The sequence below is a fragment of the Brienomyrus brachyistius genome, chromosome 9 (genome assembly GCF_023856365.1).
Source record: "Brienomyrus brachyistius isolate T26 chromosome 9, BBRACH_0.4, whole genome shotgun sequence".
In the NCBI taxonomy this organism is placed as follows: Eukaryota; Metazoa; Chordata; class Actinopteri; order Osteoglossiformes; family Mormyridae; genus Brienomyrus; species Brienomyrus brachyistius.
Window position 1 is genome coordinate 6,136,048 of NC_064541.1, and position 15,978 is coordinate 6,152,025.

The window sequence follows — 15,978 nt, forward strand, 5'->3', positions numbered from 1 at the left end:
AACACAGTCTGCTCAAACCAATACCACACAAAATAATTCTATGTTTTCATGTTTTTATCGAACACACCATGTAAACATTAACAGTGCAGGTGGAACCCCTAGGCTAATTGTAGTCAGGAGTCAGCCAACCTGGAGTCCAATCAATGAGATGAGATTGGAGGTGTTGCTTAAAGCTGTCCTGTCCTATAAAAAACACACCCCAGTTTTTGAGTTTGCTTTTCTCAAGAAGTATTGCCTGATGTGAACGATGCCTCGCACAAAAGAGCTCTCAGAAGACCTACGATTAAGAATTGTTGACTTTCATAAAGCTGGAAAGGGTTATAAAAGTATCTCCAAAAGCCTTGATGTTCATCAGTCCACGGTAAGACAAATAGTCTATAAATGGAGAAAGTTCAGCACTGTCGCTACTCTCCCTAGGCGTGGCCGTCCTGTAAAGATGACTGTAACACATGATGTAACAAATATGACCATAACACGACAGTGGAGGTTAAACCCTCGTTTTCCTGCACTCTGCAATATGGGAGCAAGAGCAAAATGGAGAAGGACAGTGAGGGAAATAACAGCAGTGGATTCAGATTCATTAGTCTGGGCTGCGCACTGAAAGCCCCAGGGACTGTAACTGATTGAATTGCAATTAATTGAAGGAAGGCGCGACGCGGCCCTCAGCTCTGCAGCTCGCGAATGTGCAGGTTTGTCTGAATGGAAGCTGTAAGGAGACGGATGTGACTCTGACTGCTGCCCAGAGTGGCTGGAGACCCGTTCCAGAAGCTTCCAGAGTCCCTCAGGTCATCTGCCTTTCTGACTCGCTTTCTGTTGCTCATTATCATCATCCTCAGAGTGATCAGTGATTTTAACCGAACTCGTTTGTATGACGGGGACTAGTAAATGTTATTTTTTATGATGTGACATATATTCCTGAAAGACAGGTATAACTGGAATATTAACCTGTGTGGAAGGTCAGTCTTTGAATTATGGGCATTTTGTAATTTATTTGGAGCACCTTATGTATCCTTAGATAGAATTCTATTTGGACAAATATGGATGGGCAAAGTATTCATCCATTTTTAAAATGTCGTTCTCTATCCAGCGCACATTGGGTGGTGCCGATTCACAAGAATCAATGTTGAACAAAGCTGTGTAGCCCTTTAGGTTAAAGAGCCTTCAGCGGCATTCTGCAGTTTTCCAAATCCAGACAAATTCTACGTTCTTCTCTTTGAGCCGATTCTTTTTGCTAGTCATTTGTCTGTATTCTCATTCAGAAAGACAGACAGAAAGACAATAAGTACGTTCATCACGCACAGGCTACAGTCTCCGCTAATGTCTGTTCCTGGATTTTTAATACACTTTCATTCCAGAATTACCGCACAAGTTTACTTTCTGAAATCATATTTGCTTATTGTATCTTTTGATTGTATCGATTGATTATAAAATAATTAATATGTCTCAACTGCGGGGCGGCCAGCCTTTCCTAGTGTCAGTGCCCCAGTCCAGTCTAAGCTAGGATCCAGAATCCAACCTGGGTCATCAGTATAGCCATTTACCCTTCCCTGATTATCTATACCAGTTTATTATGTCCTGTGCTGCATTTCCTGTTTGGGCAGTTAAATGCCGGTTGTTCGTATCACTTCATTGTGAGATATTGTGAGTCCTACCCTGTACTGAGTGGTTCTCCTTGTTGTTATCATCAATAACTGCCGTCTGTCCACTGACCCGCTGCCCGGTTCTTGACGTTGTCCATTGCATTTGGATTCTGGTATGTTCCTCCTGTTATGATTCTTCTGCCTAATTGCCTGTTTACAACTACGAGTTTTGGATCCTGCTTTGCCTTTGGTTGATAAATGACCATGGAATACTCCGCATAGGGCACCGGGCAGGGGGCACATTGGCCAGTCCATCACTGGGCTCACGCACACACATTACACGTCATGTAAAGGTAGTGATTGGCCTAATCATGGTGGGGAAACTCATACAACTCCACACTCTCTCTCTCTCTCTCTCACACACACACACACACGATTGTGTATTCATATTTTTGTCTGTTAATTTCTATGGGAAAAACCCTAATCCCATCTATGACAGCCATAAGTAACCAAACAAAATACTTTTGGCATTTTAATTTTTTAATTGCATTCACAGATCTTTATGAAATAGAATTTCCCCTTGTGGGGACCGAATACATGCTGTCCACAACATCAAAATAATAGGTTTTTATCACATTGTGGTGAGATTTGGCCCCCACAACGAAATAGATACATCACTTGCACACAAAGAGTGAGGAGGTGGCTGGGGATTCAATCCGCCAATCATGGAGGTGCAAGGCTTTGGTGCTACTCTCCATGCCGTTGGTATCTATTGCTGTAACTGTCAACATTGTAAAAAAATGTCTTGGACAATTTAAGTTACGTTAAAGATTTAATTATGTTTCATAATCTTTTTGAGTTGTGTGGAGATAAAAGCGAAAACTACAGACAGAAGCTGACTATTTGAATAGCAGGTCAGATTTATTAGCAGAATTAAAGTTGTTAAGTCCTTGATACAGCTTAATGCAAGATTTGAAAAACTCAGTATTAATAAACTGAGTTGTAAGTGATTACATTTAAGTGGTCATACAAGCATTAGTATCCAGAAACCCACAATTTTATCATTTCCAGCTTTTCACAAACCATTATACGACATTATTTACAGACAGTTCTGCTATTGCATGTGTTTCCAAAACATGAATTAATAGGGAAAAGTTTCCCCTCTGTTTGTCCTGTACTTGATTTCAGCTCCTACATGTTAAATTATACACGTAGGAGTAACACCCTAAATGAGTGGGTCCTTTGAGAATGGGTTACTCTTAATACTCAGCTCACCTACTTTACTTTTGAAGGGCTCTTTTTCAGAAGTGTAATGGAAGACTTGGATTTGTATTTGAATTCCAGTCCATGTGTTCTGCACATTACTGTAAATTTATTGATGTTAACATCTTAAGATCAGCTTCAAATACCTAAAGTCTCGATGATATTTACCATGTTTAAAAAAGAACACGTTTGGAATATATTTCAAAAGTAGGATACACTACATATATATTCAGTTCATCCAAAATGTATCCAACCAGAGCTGAATGGGACTCTATATAATTGTTGAATTAACATGTATTGTGTTTTCTCTTTTGTATCGTCTGAGAGGGAGAGATACTGAAGCATACTAATTGTCACAAAATCTATTGTAAATATGAGAGAGCATGGTTACAAGAAGCATCTAAGAAGTGAACTGGCAAAATTCCAGGTTTTAGACGTAAAAGAAAAGCTTTAACACATAATCTTATGAAGCGATTTGTACGGAATGGTATATGGTATGTTTTGTGTAGTCTGGCTCTAAGCCAATTTTTCCATAAATACACAATTTTGCATCAAACAAGGATATAATCTCTCTCATTATAGCAGACACGTCTGTATTGGTATCAGAGTAGCATGGTGACCCTTCTGAGGGGGGGTTTGATTCCTGACCCTTCTCTGTGAGTTTTTGTGGATTTCCACTGGTGTCTTCCTGCAGTACAGTAACATGCAGTTAGGTGAACAGGTATGACGAAATTGTCCCGATGGTGCGCGGTGTTGTCATGTCCTGGACGTTCCCTGTGCTTCTGGATTCTGGTTCTGGTTCCAGGCCCAACACAGCTGTGTACTGCGTAAACAAGATAGATGCAACCCCGTTTCCAAAAAAGTTGGGATACTGTGTAAAATGTAGATAGAAACAGAATCCAATTATTTACAAATCATATAGAATATTTAAATGAAAAAGAACACGTAGAACTACATATCAAATGTTGAAACAGAGCATTTTTATGACTAAAATATGCTCAATTTGAATTTGATGTCAGCGACAAGTTGGGACGGGCTTGTTTGCTACAGTGTTGCATCACCTCTTCTTTTACCAACACTCGTTTAAGTTCATTTAAGCATGTAGGCAGCGTCCATCACTGAACAGAGCTGGAGGCTTAAGACACCAATTATCAAAGTCAACTATAACGCAGTATTGAGATCCCTTCCTAGGTGACTTAAATGTGAAGGGCAATCACCTTGGCTCAGGAGGAACCAAGGTTTCACACCTTCATCCACACCTTGCCCAAAGTGACCCTAATGACCTGTTGGACAGCAGAGTGTGTCAACGAACACTTTGAAGGTGACAACCCCACTAGAGGATAAATAACCGGAACTCGCCATCAGATGTTTAGACCTGAAGAAGCAATTTGGACGAGAGGTGAAATGTCTTCAAGAAAAAGAATTCAAGTTGCCTTCGATTCAAGCCCTTAAGAACATTTGATGTTGTCTTTGTTCTGTGTTCAGTTAAATACGGGTTTTGCAAATCATTGCATTCTATTTTTGTTTACATTTTACACAGATTCCCAACTTTTTCTGGAAACTGGGTTGTAGATGAATATAATCATTATATATTAGGGAATTTGTCACAGGAAAGAAACAGGCATTAATGCAGTTACAGCCTAAAAAATTTGTGGTAGAAATATACAGAAATGAAGCAATACTCATGCAGGTACAGGTATTTAGCTGTATAAAAACTACAGTTAAAAGTACAATTTTATGTGTTAGTCAATTGTCATTTGAAGGACAGTAGCTCGTAATGACATGTGGTGTTCCCAAAGAAGCACTATGCACAGCTAACCTCAGTGTCCAGCACAGGAAAGTTTATCCTCAAACAAGCAGTCGGGCACCTTGAACAGTGTGTCCAAGGCTCATGTGGGCAGCTGTTTATCCTGTCCAGCTGAGGAGCAGCTGTTCTGCTGTTTAAGCAGTGATAACATCTGCAGATGTGTCGGGATGGGTTGTGTTCGAGCGTAATGCCAGGCAAACGCCGGCAGATTAGTATTGATGAGGTGAGCTTACCCCTGTGCATCCCGCCTACTGTTCATTGGTGTCATCACATATAGCTTGTTTATTTATTGGGATAAGATCTCTCTACTCAAATGTTTTTTTTAGTTGAAGGTGCTCTTATTTAGTTTGCATATGCATATGAACAAATGGACATTTCGTGTATCGAGCGGTAGCTCAAAAGTAAGATAGCGCATTGATGTCAAATTGGCACTGGAGCCATTGTGGTTATCCTCCTCCATCTCACCGCCTCATCACCCCATCATTACAGCGTGGAACAGGCTTTATGCTCAGAAATAGTCCCGTTCTTCCTAGCGTGTGATGTAGAGGGGAGGGGGGGGGGGGGATTGGAATCGAGCGGGGGCAGCTATTGGGGGGCGGGGGGGTTAGTCTGTACATCTGTTTTACAACATCCCTTCTTCCTCAGTGGAGAATGGAGGCTGGCCTTTCTGCTATTTTTGAAATTAGCAAAACCCCAGTAGGAAATGTTATGAACCGTAACCAGGCTGTAACTGTGCTACAAAGGCACCAGTTTTGTCTGTACAAAGCATTTTCTTTTAGTTTGCGGTGTAGATAACAATATTTTTAAAAATGTCCAGTTTTCATTATTATTATACATTCTTTTCTTACAGTCATCTAGGGTTTGATAATCTGATGTCTCAATTAAATTTCTTCAATTTTAACAGTTCATTCTGATTTCAGTTTGAAATGTCACCTAACTAATGGTAACATTTTGAAATATTCTTTACCTAAATTTATAAACACAGTACATATTGTTGTTATATAGAAAATACATGTTTAATTATCATCATTATTTATTTATTTCTTTATTTATTTTGGTGCTGTTCAATAAATTATATATTCCCCCGAAAGCTGGAAAAATTTTCCTTGGTACATTATTTATAAATTCTCTTATTTTATTCCAAGATCATTTATTCCAAAATGACACAAACATCTTCCCTCTTCATTTTTATAAGGGATCACGTTCGATTAATTTGAAAGAAAAAAAAACCTTGAGTCTGTGAAGAGCCTGCAGTGTTTATCCTTTACTTTATTTTGCAGTGTTTGATTGTTTTCCTGCAATTGCACAATTAAATTTTAATGCAACAACAATTCAGCCTCAACACGTAATAAATAAGATTTGCACTGAAAAAAAATACGTTTTTGAGGTAATCAAGCAGACTCTTGTAATACTGTGTGCTCTGTGCAAGTTTAATTTCCTTTATTCATGAAAACATGCATGCTTATTGATAGCTTTAAGCATTTTGTTCTTGGAATTCTGCTCTTTTTTCAGAAAAGTGATTTGAAGGTCTCATATTCATTAAAGTTCGTAAGATGCTTTAAAAATGGCATGGGGGAGAATTTATTTAGTGTTTCCCTCCAACCAAGCTTAAATTACCGTATATTATAATAATTACGAAAAAAGCACACAGCTATTGCGGAGTTTATCAGAAAAAGTACCTCTTCATCTGTGTTTTGAAAGTGCGTGAGTCAGTCACTGCCATTTTTATTTCACTTTATTGGGGCTCATCATTGAATTTCTTTTTAACAATTGACATTGTATGTTGAATTGTCTTCTGTGACCTGAAAAAAAAATGTTCACCCGCTTGGTTTTGAAAAGTATTCTCAATTCCCTTTTACACCATCAATCAAGTATAATTATTGCATGCAGCCAAAAGGCCCTTTATCATCCCTCGATCTCCACTCGCAGACACTGCCACTTAAGTTATTGTGCTACCGATGTTCTCCAGTTTGGCTGTTTGATTGAAAATTGGATTTACCTTTTGATGTTTTTATTATGCAGCTTGTCTCATAATTGCAATTATTTTAATGGCTTGACACCAAAAGCTTTTTTTTTGTGAACAAAAGGTTATCGGCTACAGTTTTATGGAGTGTCTATGGTATATCAAAGACTTATTCCCTGAATGGGTTTGTACATTTTAAAAGTGTGTCATTTCACTGGGAGGATAAAAACTGGGGCTGGCAGACAACTTTCAGATCAGTTCATCATCATCATCATCATCATCATCATCATCATCATCATCATCATCAACCACCCGCAGAGCAAATCAGACAAACTGTATTACAACATCCATCCAACGTCTGTCCATCCATCCATCCATCCATCCATCCATCCATCCATCCATCTCTTTATCCACCCATCCATCCTAACATATACATTATTTGGACAGAAGTATTGGGATACCTGGCCATTACACTTACAAGAAATTTACAACATCCCATTTTAAATCCATAATTCCCCTTGAAGGGCCGAATGGCCTCCTCTCGTTTGTAAACTCTTATGTTCTTATCTTTCTCTGTATGTCTTTTAGGTAACAGAAAAGTTCTTAGCATTAACAGTAACCAGTGTCCACCTGTACTGACATTTACATTTTATTTATTAATCAGATGCTTTAATCCAAGTGCATTTGTGAGGTCAGGCACTGAGGTTGGACTTGAAGGCCTGGCTCACCATCTCCGTTCTAGTTCATCCCAAGCGTGTTTGATAGGGTTGAGGTCACGGCTCTGTGTGGGCCAGTCAAGTTCTTCCACACCAAGCTCACCCAATCATATCCTTATGGGCCTTCCTTTGTGCACTGGGGCACAGTCATGCTGGAACAGAAAAGGCTCTTCCCCAGAACTGGAAGCATATAATTGTCCAAAAATGTCTTGGTATGCTGAAGCTTTAAGAGTTCCATTCACTGGATTCATTGGCTTAGCCCAACCCCCGAAAAATAACCCCATACCATTATCCCTCCTCCACCAAACTTTACAATTGGCACAGTGCAGTCAGGCAGGTAGCGTTTTCCTGGCATTTTCCAAACCCAGACTCTTCCATCAGACTGCCAGTTAGGGAAGCATGATTTGTCACTCCACAGAACATGTCTCCGCTGCTCCAGAGTCCAGTGGCAGTGTGCTTTGCACCACTCCATCCAGTGCTTTCCATTGCATTTGGTGATGTGAGGCTTGCATCCACATGCTCAGCCATGGAAGCCCATTCCAAGAAGCCCCCAGTGCACAGTTTTTGTGCTGGAGTTACTGCCAGAGGAAGCTTGGAACTCTGCAGTTATTCAGTCAACAGAGCTTTGGCATGACTTTTACATGTGATACTCCTCAGAATTCAGCAACCCCATTGTGTTACTTCACATGGGCTGCCACTTTGTGGCTGAGTTTATGTTGTTCCTAAACACATCCACTTTGCAATAATACCACTTACAGTTGACAGTGGAGTATTTAGCAGGGAAGAAATTTCACTAATTCACTTATTGCGAAGGTGGCATCCTGTGACAGTACTATGCTTGAATTCACTGAGCTCTTCAGAACAGCTCATTCTTCCAAAAATGTCTGTAAACCTGACTGCATGTGCTTGATTTTATACACCTGTAGCAATGGGTCTGAATGAAACACCAGAATTTAATCATTTATGCTTTAGTCCATATAGTGTATTACTGTATCCATCCTGCCACATCCTGGCACATCTGCCCTTCCTCAGTATGCAGGTCCTCTTCTCACCTGTTGCAAGCAGATGCCCTTATATAATTCTGCCTCATTTTGGCTCTAGACTGACTAGAAACAGGAGGGGAATCACTGTAAACTATTTTTAGAGGGCATGCTGTTTTGGAAAGTGGGGAAGCTGCTCTCTGGGGAAATGGAAACATGAAACAGAGGGTAGATGCATCCCACAAGTTCATGTCACCCACTGCTCTTCTGCAAAATGTTATATTTATCTCATTCATATAAAATATTCATAAACACACTGTATATAAAACATGACGTAACACTCTCTGTGTGAATGTGGAGTTTGCATATTCTGTCCCCATTTGCATGGGTTTCTTCTAAAACAGTGTTTCCCAACCCGGTCCTCGGGACCCACAGACGGTCCACGTTTTTGCTCCCTCTCAGCTCCCTGCCAGACAGTTGACATTTTTGCTCCCTGACTGGTTGGGAAACATTGCCCTAAAACATGCAGTTAAGCGAATTGGCATCTCTGAACTGCCCATATTGTGTTGGGGCGTAACATGCAATGAATTACTATCCTACCCACGGTGTCCCCTTGGCTTGTGCCCTGTGCTTCCGGAGAAAGGCTCCAGTTTAACTGGCACTGCATTGGCCTATACATACAATAGGTGATACAGAAGATGGATGGATGACACAGCTGCCATCTTTGTAGAGACTCTTTGGTGTCTGCAGACCAGTTTATGTCATATAAAAATTTCACGGATTGGTAAACTGGCTGGGGTGGGATGAGGGGGAGGGGAGTATTGGCAGATCAATCAGGGATTTCATAAATTTAACCGTTTGCATTTTTTTTCAGATGCAAACCTGAGACTGTGAGGCGCTGTAAAATTTACAAGTGTATAGTTTGTTTTTTTAAGTTATCTAACACCTCCAGAAAACCCCCAGCTTTCCATGACCCTGTGTAATAACTGGGCACGGACCAAGAAGGGGGGTGGGCAGCCCTACTGCAGAGGCACTGATGTAAATGGTGATACCTGCTGCTTTGCAAATCCTCGACAGCATACCAAGTGTTTATGTTTCGCTTATATGTTTCGCTTATACACCCAGTGGTTTCATTTGGACCGAGGTTTGGGAAACAAGACAAGAAAATAATCATGCTTATATGCTATGCAGTCTTATGTTTCGATATTTGCTTTATTTATTGTTGTTTTTGCGCATTGTCCCTAAAGCATATGACACGCAAACACAGAGCTCAGATTGATTGGTTAATCACATTGCCCCCCACCACACACCCCCAGCCCAGCTTTAATTGTTGGTCCATTGTTCAGAAGCCTTGTTCTGCATCACCAGCCGCCGCCTCCCAGGGATTTAAGAGATTGTTTGCATGAGGAGTGAGAAATGAGTTTTATGGCCATTTTGTTGAAGTTCAGCTTAGGGATTGCTTAAAATACTGCAGATACATCCCTTTTGTATTATTATTATAAGATCAGGATTCCTGCAATTGTCCTGCCATTACATTTATAATTAATTATGTAGGTGTATAAAAGTGCATGTGTACTTTTTACATGTTTACATGAAACTATTACCCTTTTTATAAAGTCTTAGAAATCTTATGAAGTTTGATAAGTAGTTCTGTACGCCAAGCAACATAGACTTATTTTAGTCTTACATATTGTACTAGTATAATGCTGAATTTAGACAGCACTATGTTGTATATATAACTTCGCTCCAGGGGTAGACGCCAACTGATTCCTTTCACCAAAACTCCCTACCCGACTACTTTGTGATGAATCTGCAATGAAACATACCATTATTGCACGTGGAAAAAAAACAAGTTTTTGAAAGAGAGAACAGACACCCATCACTTTGCTTTACATTTTTTGTAGATGATTAGCAAGCGTCTTTACTGATTCACAGTGACAGCAGACCCGGCTGTAATTTCCTGGATTTTATTATATGAATTAGTGAGCAGTACTTCATGAAAAATATTTAGCTGTGTATTAGACACGTACAGGAAGTGTAGAGGTGCACTGTAGGGCAAAGGAAAAACCTTTATTTACATGCTGGCGTTACTCGCTGTATTTGTTACGCTCAGATGTTTTAGGTACATTGCAGAACAGCTCAGTCTATTAATCACAGTATGTTTACGTTCAAGCATTAAGTAATGAAACAACCTCATTTGTTTCATGTCTTGTTTCATGGAGGTAAACAAACACTGGAAGTATCACTGGATCTATGACTGCCAGATTTCCATCAAATCTGCCGCAAAGTTAAGATGAGTAAGTGTTTATCTGCACGGTATGTGGGGTTTATGTCTGATTTCTGCAGTTATGCAGTGTTTAGCTGTAACTTATTTTCATCTTTTTTATTTTCTAAAAATGACGATAATGTAGTTTCTGTTACAACAATCAGTTATGACTAATATCACTAATAATAATAAGGCTGCCCCCCCCATACTGGGTTGTTCCCTGCCTCGTGCCCATTGCTTCCGGGATAGGCTCCGGACCCCCCGCGATCCAGTAGGATAAGCGGTTTGGAAAATAGATGGATGGATGGATGGATGGATGGATAATAATAATAATAATAACAACAACAATTATTATTATTAATAATAATAATAATTTTAAATTATTTGTTTGTTATTTGTTATTGATATTGTTGCTGTTGTTTTTTTTGTTTGTTTTTTAGTTAATGATTTGTTTTCACTTTTTCCAAAGGCAGGTATTCCGGTGCACATTTTTAATATGGTGATTCAGGTCACTGTTGTTGAAGCTACTGTGCTGGGACCAATAGGGCATTCCGCCGTAACGCTGAGCCATGCTTTCATAAGCATTAACTCCACTGCCGCGCCTTTGCCCATAATGCGGGTTATGTTATAGGTTATGATCAGAAAATGAGCCTAATGCTCTATATACTGACAGGGGACTGCCTATGGTTTTATGCTGCATGGATATTACCAGTTAGGAGCAGCCCGTAGCAGCCAAGGTGAACCTGTTATGAGGCCTTTAATGTTCCCGCTGACAGAGGCGATGAGAGAACAGTGTCAGCTCTCTCATGCAATAATTGCACCATTCCCGCCGTTCTGACATTTGCATGCATTCTGCCGTTCTCTACCCTTCCACTGAGCCATTTTTTTTTCTTTTCACCGCTTGCATCACAAATCATCACGTGCGGTATCCAGTAAAGTCCCATCCTCAGGGAAAAATGAGGAGCTGCACTCCTCCATTCCACCAAGACAAATTCTTATATCCATCCATCTTGCAGCCGCTGGTTAGGCATGAGGGGCGCTGGATCCTTTCCCAGGCAGCAGAGGGCGCACAAGCAATCAGGCTTTATGGGCAATTTAGAGACGCAGATTAAACTAAGTGTGTGTCTTTGGACTGCGGGAGGAAGGCAGAGAACCAGGGGGAACCTGCATGAGAGGAACCTGCACACTCCACACACAGAACAGAGGTGGGATTTGAACCACCCTGGTAGTGTGAGGTTCTTACATATCTCCCTTCCATTTTCTTTGCCTAAAAACAGTTAAATTATTTAAATATTTATCAAAGCCTTTTCTACGTTATCTTGGAGAAATGATTGTATAGCTGCTTCATGGCTCTTTAGCATAGAGCTGTGTCCAGAAGTGCATAAATATGAATTACCCTACAAGCTAATTAATATTACGACAAATAAGACTCTGCTCTTCCCAAAAATGCCATGTTCTTCTTTGATCCCTGTGTCTTTCTCGCTTCATCATGGAGGTTTTGCTTTTTCACTACTCACACTTGGCCGTGGTTCTCGTTCTGTGTCTGTCCTCCACCTGCTACATCTCAGCAGAAAGCCGAGCTCAATGGATGAGGGTTAACAGCTCCTGTGAGCTGCCATCTGTGTGTGTCTGTGTGTGTGTGTGTGCGTGTGTGTGCATGTATGTGGGTGCGTGTGGGTGTGTGTGTGTGTGTGTACATGTATGTGGGTGTGTGTGTGTGTGCGTGCGTGCGAGCGGGTATACCTATCCTTATGGGGACACAATGTCCCCATAACGTGATAAATATCCATTTTTTTTCCCTTATGGGGACCAGTTTCCCAGTCCCCATAAGGGAAAACTCTATTTTAAAAAATCAGTGACTGCTATGAAAAAACTAAAAATGCAAAAACTCTTGTTTTTTACTTGGGTAATTGTGCTTATGGTTAGGGCAGGGTGGGGGTTAAGGTTGTCATAGTTAGCGTTAGCATTTTTCCCATAGAAGTGAATGAGTGGGCCCCATAAGGATAGGTATACCCTACATGTGTGTGTGTGTGTGTGTGTGTGTGTGCATGTATGTGGGTGTGTGTATGTGTGTGTGCCCCTATGTCTGCCAATGTCCCGGCCTTGTGGACATGTGTGTTAATGTCCACTTGTGTGTGTGTGTGTGTGTGTATGTGTCTGTTTCTCTCTCCTCCTTGTGTCCAGTGATAAGAATCAGACTAAGCTGGTTTGTATCTCAGCACCTGTCTCTATGGGCAGCACATACTTCAGTGAACGAAGAGACCAGTAAGTCTAGGTCATCTTTCAGTGCATATTCAGAATTGTTTTACGAACCACCATTTGCACTTCCAGAATTATTCTAAAACTCCACAGACTGCATGAAGCATGTTTTTACTATGCCGGCTTGCATGACATGCTGTTGAGGGTTATAGTGGTATCGTACCTCCAGTTGTCACTATTATTATAGGATTTCAGGGGTACATGCTGCAGCCTCTTCTATTGATTAGCTATTCCATTTTTCACCAGATACATTCTGTGTAGTGATGGGTATTAAAAATGGCATTTTTAGAGCTTATGACTCAGAGCTAGGCTGAAAAGCATCTCTTTGCGTTGTCATTTTTCTCATAATCGAAAGCCTGTATTAGCAGATCCTCTGCACAAATCTCAGTCTTCCTTCGCTTATGGCTGAACTTGTTGACAGCCCAAGATTTCTAAAGTTTCCCAAGGAGCTAGGAAAATGGATGATCCCAGAGCAATGACCATATACTGTGTGTTTGGAGTGCTCTGTCTTTTAATGCGATTACTTGCCAAGCCGCATGTGATCACCAGTGAAAGACAAAAATTGTATTGCTTTTTAGTAATTGCCCATGTATGAGTAATCTTTGGAAGTCTGAACTCTGCAGTCAGGTTTGTAGTCTGGCAGTATAAGTGTAGTACTGTCCACTTAGGTGCCATCTCTTCGTCTTCCAGACAAAATGAAGTTTTATGATAGTCAGAGGCAACCACAACAGGAATATCTGAGATTAACAAGAACGATATCCCTAATATAGCGTGCCTGTTTTATTTCACCTTTTTGTACCATAATATTTGTGTCAACATACAGTGTTATGGTGTTGGGGGGAGGGGTGTGGTATGAATAGCTGGGATGGTCAGCATGGTGTGTGTGTGTGGTATGAGTAGCTGGGATGGTCAGCATGGTGTGTGTGTGTGGTATGAATAGCTGGGATGGTCAGCATGGTGTGTGTGTGGTATGAATAGCTGGGATGGTCAGCATGGTGTGTGTGTGGTATGAGAAGCTGGGACGGTCAGCATGGTGTGTGTGTGGTATGAATAGCTGGGATGGTCAGCATGGTGTGTGTGTGGTATGAATAGCTGGGACGGTCAGCATGGTGTGTGTGTGTGGTATGAGTAGCTGGGATGGTCAGCATGTGTGCATGTGTGTGTGGTATGAGTGAGTGGCATATGCTCAGTATAGCCATTTTGTGTGTCCTCGTGAATTTTCGCTCTGCGTCATTCATTCGTCTGCCATCGCCATGTCCAGCACTCATGTCACCGTGTGTCTGAGAGAGCAGCTTGGGGACTGCCAGCAGCATGCCGGCAAAAGTCGGGGGCATTTGCATCCATGCTGGAGGACTACGTGCAGCGGGACTATCCTCACCTCCCCTGGCTGGTGCAGGACAAACTGGCCCTCCACTCCACTCCTTTCTGCCTGCTGAAGCCAGCCATGCTGATGGTGGCAGTGGAGATGACTGAGGAAGTCCTGGGTACAGCACCAAGGAAGAGGAGATGGGCAAAGACATGTGCGCCACTGCTCCTGGGCCTCGCCAGCAAGCTTGAAAAAACACATTGGCCAAAACTGCCTCACTACAGTGCTGCATCCACACCCTGAACAGCAGCCAGGAAATACCAGGCGGGTGGCACCATCCACAAAGCATAACAGTCCAGCTCTTGCACCCGTACCCAGAGTGGGCCGGCTTGGCAAGGCCTGCGGCCTGTACTGTATGTTGACTCTTTGGTGGACGGGACGCCTTGCCAAGCCTTAGTGGAGACGGGGTCCACCATGACCCTGATCTGCCTGGATGTGATGCCAGGTACCACCACGGCCACACCGACCTGCTGGCATGGGAGGCGATGAATGGCCAGCTAACCTCAGTGAGGGCCGTGCACACAGTTATGAGGGGGAAGAGGCAGCTGGAAGTCACACTAGCAGGGCACATGGTGGTGCGGGAGGTCTGGCTAGCCAACATTGCTGACACCTGCATCATCGGGATTGACTTGTAGACCACCTGGGAGTCATCATCGATGTGCCATGGACAACTCTCTGCCTTGGTACAGGCATGATTGTACTCTAGCGTGACAGCGGTCGCCAGCGGGAGGGGTAGAGAGGAGGATGCTCTGTGAGGGAAGAGAGCAGCCCACAGCTCCCGAGGAAAGCTCCCCGTCTGTGACATAGCTGCAAATCCAGCCTGGACCATGGGGAACAGCAGCACCGGAGGAATTGTGGCAGTGCTGCAGTCAGGACTTCACAGTGGAGCAGTGGGCCAGGCTCCAGGCTCTGTTCCAGGACATCTTGGTTGCCAGCACCAAAGACTGCCGGCCCACTTCCCTGGTGCAGCATAAAATCAACACGGGAGTCGCCCCACCCATCCGTCTGCGTCTGCACGGCCTACCTCTGGCGAAGTGACAAGTGGCAGAGCAGCAGATCCGAGAGATGGCCGCGGCGAAAGTCATCAAGCTGTCCGACAGCCCGTGGGTGGCTCCAGCAGTCCTTGTCACGAAGAAGGATGAGTCGTGGCATTTTTGCGTTGACTACCAACAACTGAACACGTTAACAAGGATAGAATCCTCTCTGCTGCCATGGTTCAGCAACTCGCTGGATCACATCACCGAGTTAACGTGGTTCAACTTCTTAGACCTCCGGAGTAGCTATTGGCAGGTCGAACTGGCCTCAGAAACCCTAACCCCAGGGCCGGAACCTAAAGATGGTGTTTGCAGTGAGACAGAGGGGCCTGCCAGGACATTGATCACTAGCAGCTCATCATGGAGCAGCACAGTAACCCTGTGCTGGCTTGGGAGAGGGAGTGGCCGGGCAAGGGTGGGAGACTGGGCTGAGAGGCAGTCCCAGGCCTACCAGTCCCAGTGGGGTACCCTGGAGGAGCATGAGGGTCTGCTGTACACAGGGGAGTTACTGCAGCTGTTGATGCCCTAGACCCTATGCTGTATTTCACTGAGGTTGGCGCACAGAGCTTTTGGCCCAAAGAAGATGTTGCGGAACTAGGACACTGAGCTGTTTGTGCACTGCTGTGATGTGTGCAGGGCTCAGCAGTCGCAGGTTCTCTTGCAGCTGTATCTGGTGGAGGCTCCCATGGATCATGTGGGGGTGGACGTCCTGGGCCCCTATTCCTTCAGCACCGTGCTGTCATG

The 15,978-nt window shown here is 42.8% G+C and overlaps 1 protein-coding gene across 4 annotated transcripts in view; it reads left to right on the forward strand.

Annotated features, from left to right (window-relative positions):
* adcy2a (adenylate cyclase 2a) overlaps nt 1-15,978 on the forward strand; it is a 78,722-nt gene that overhangs the window by 27,023 nt on the left and 35,721 nt on the right. The window contains exon 1 of one of the 4 annotated variants that reach the window (XM_049025497.1): nt 10,532-10,606. The exons of the other annotated variants lie outside the window; for them this stretch is intronic. The gene's annotated coding sequence lies outside the window, so the exon portion shown is untranslated. Of the gene's footprint in view, nt 1-10,531; nt 10,607-15,978 lie in introns of those variants that run through there. 4 annotated transcript variants of the gene reach the window in all.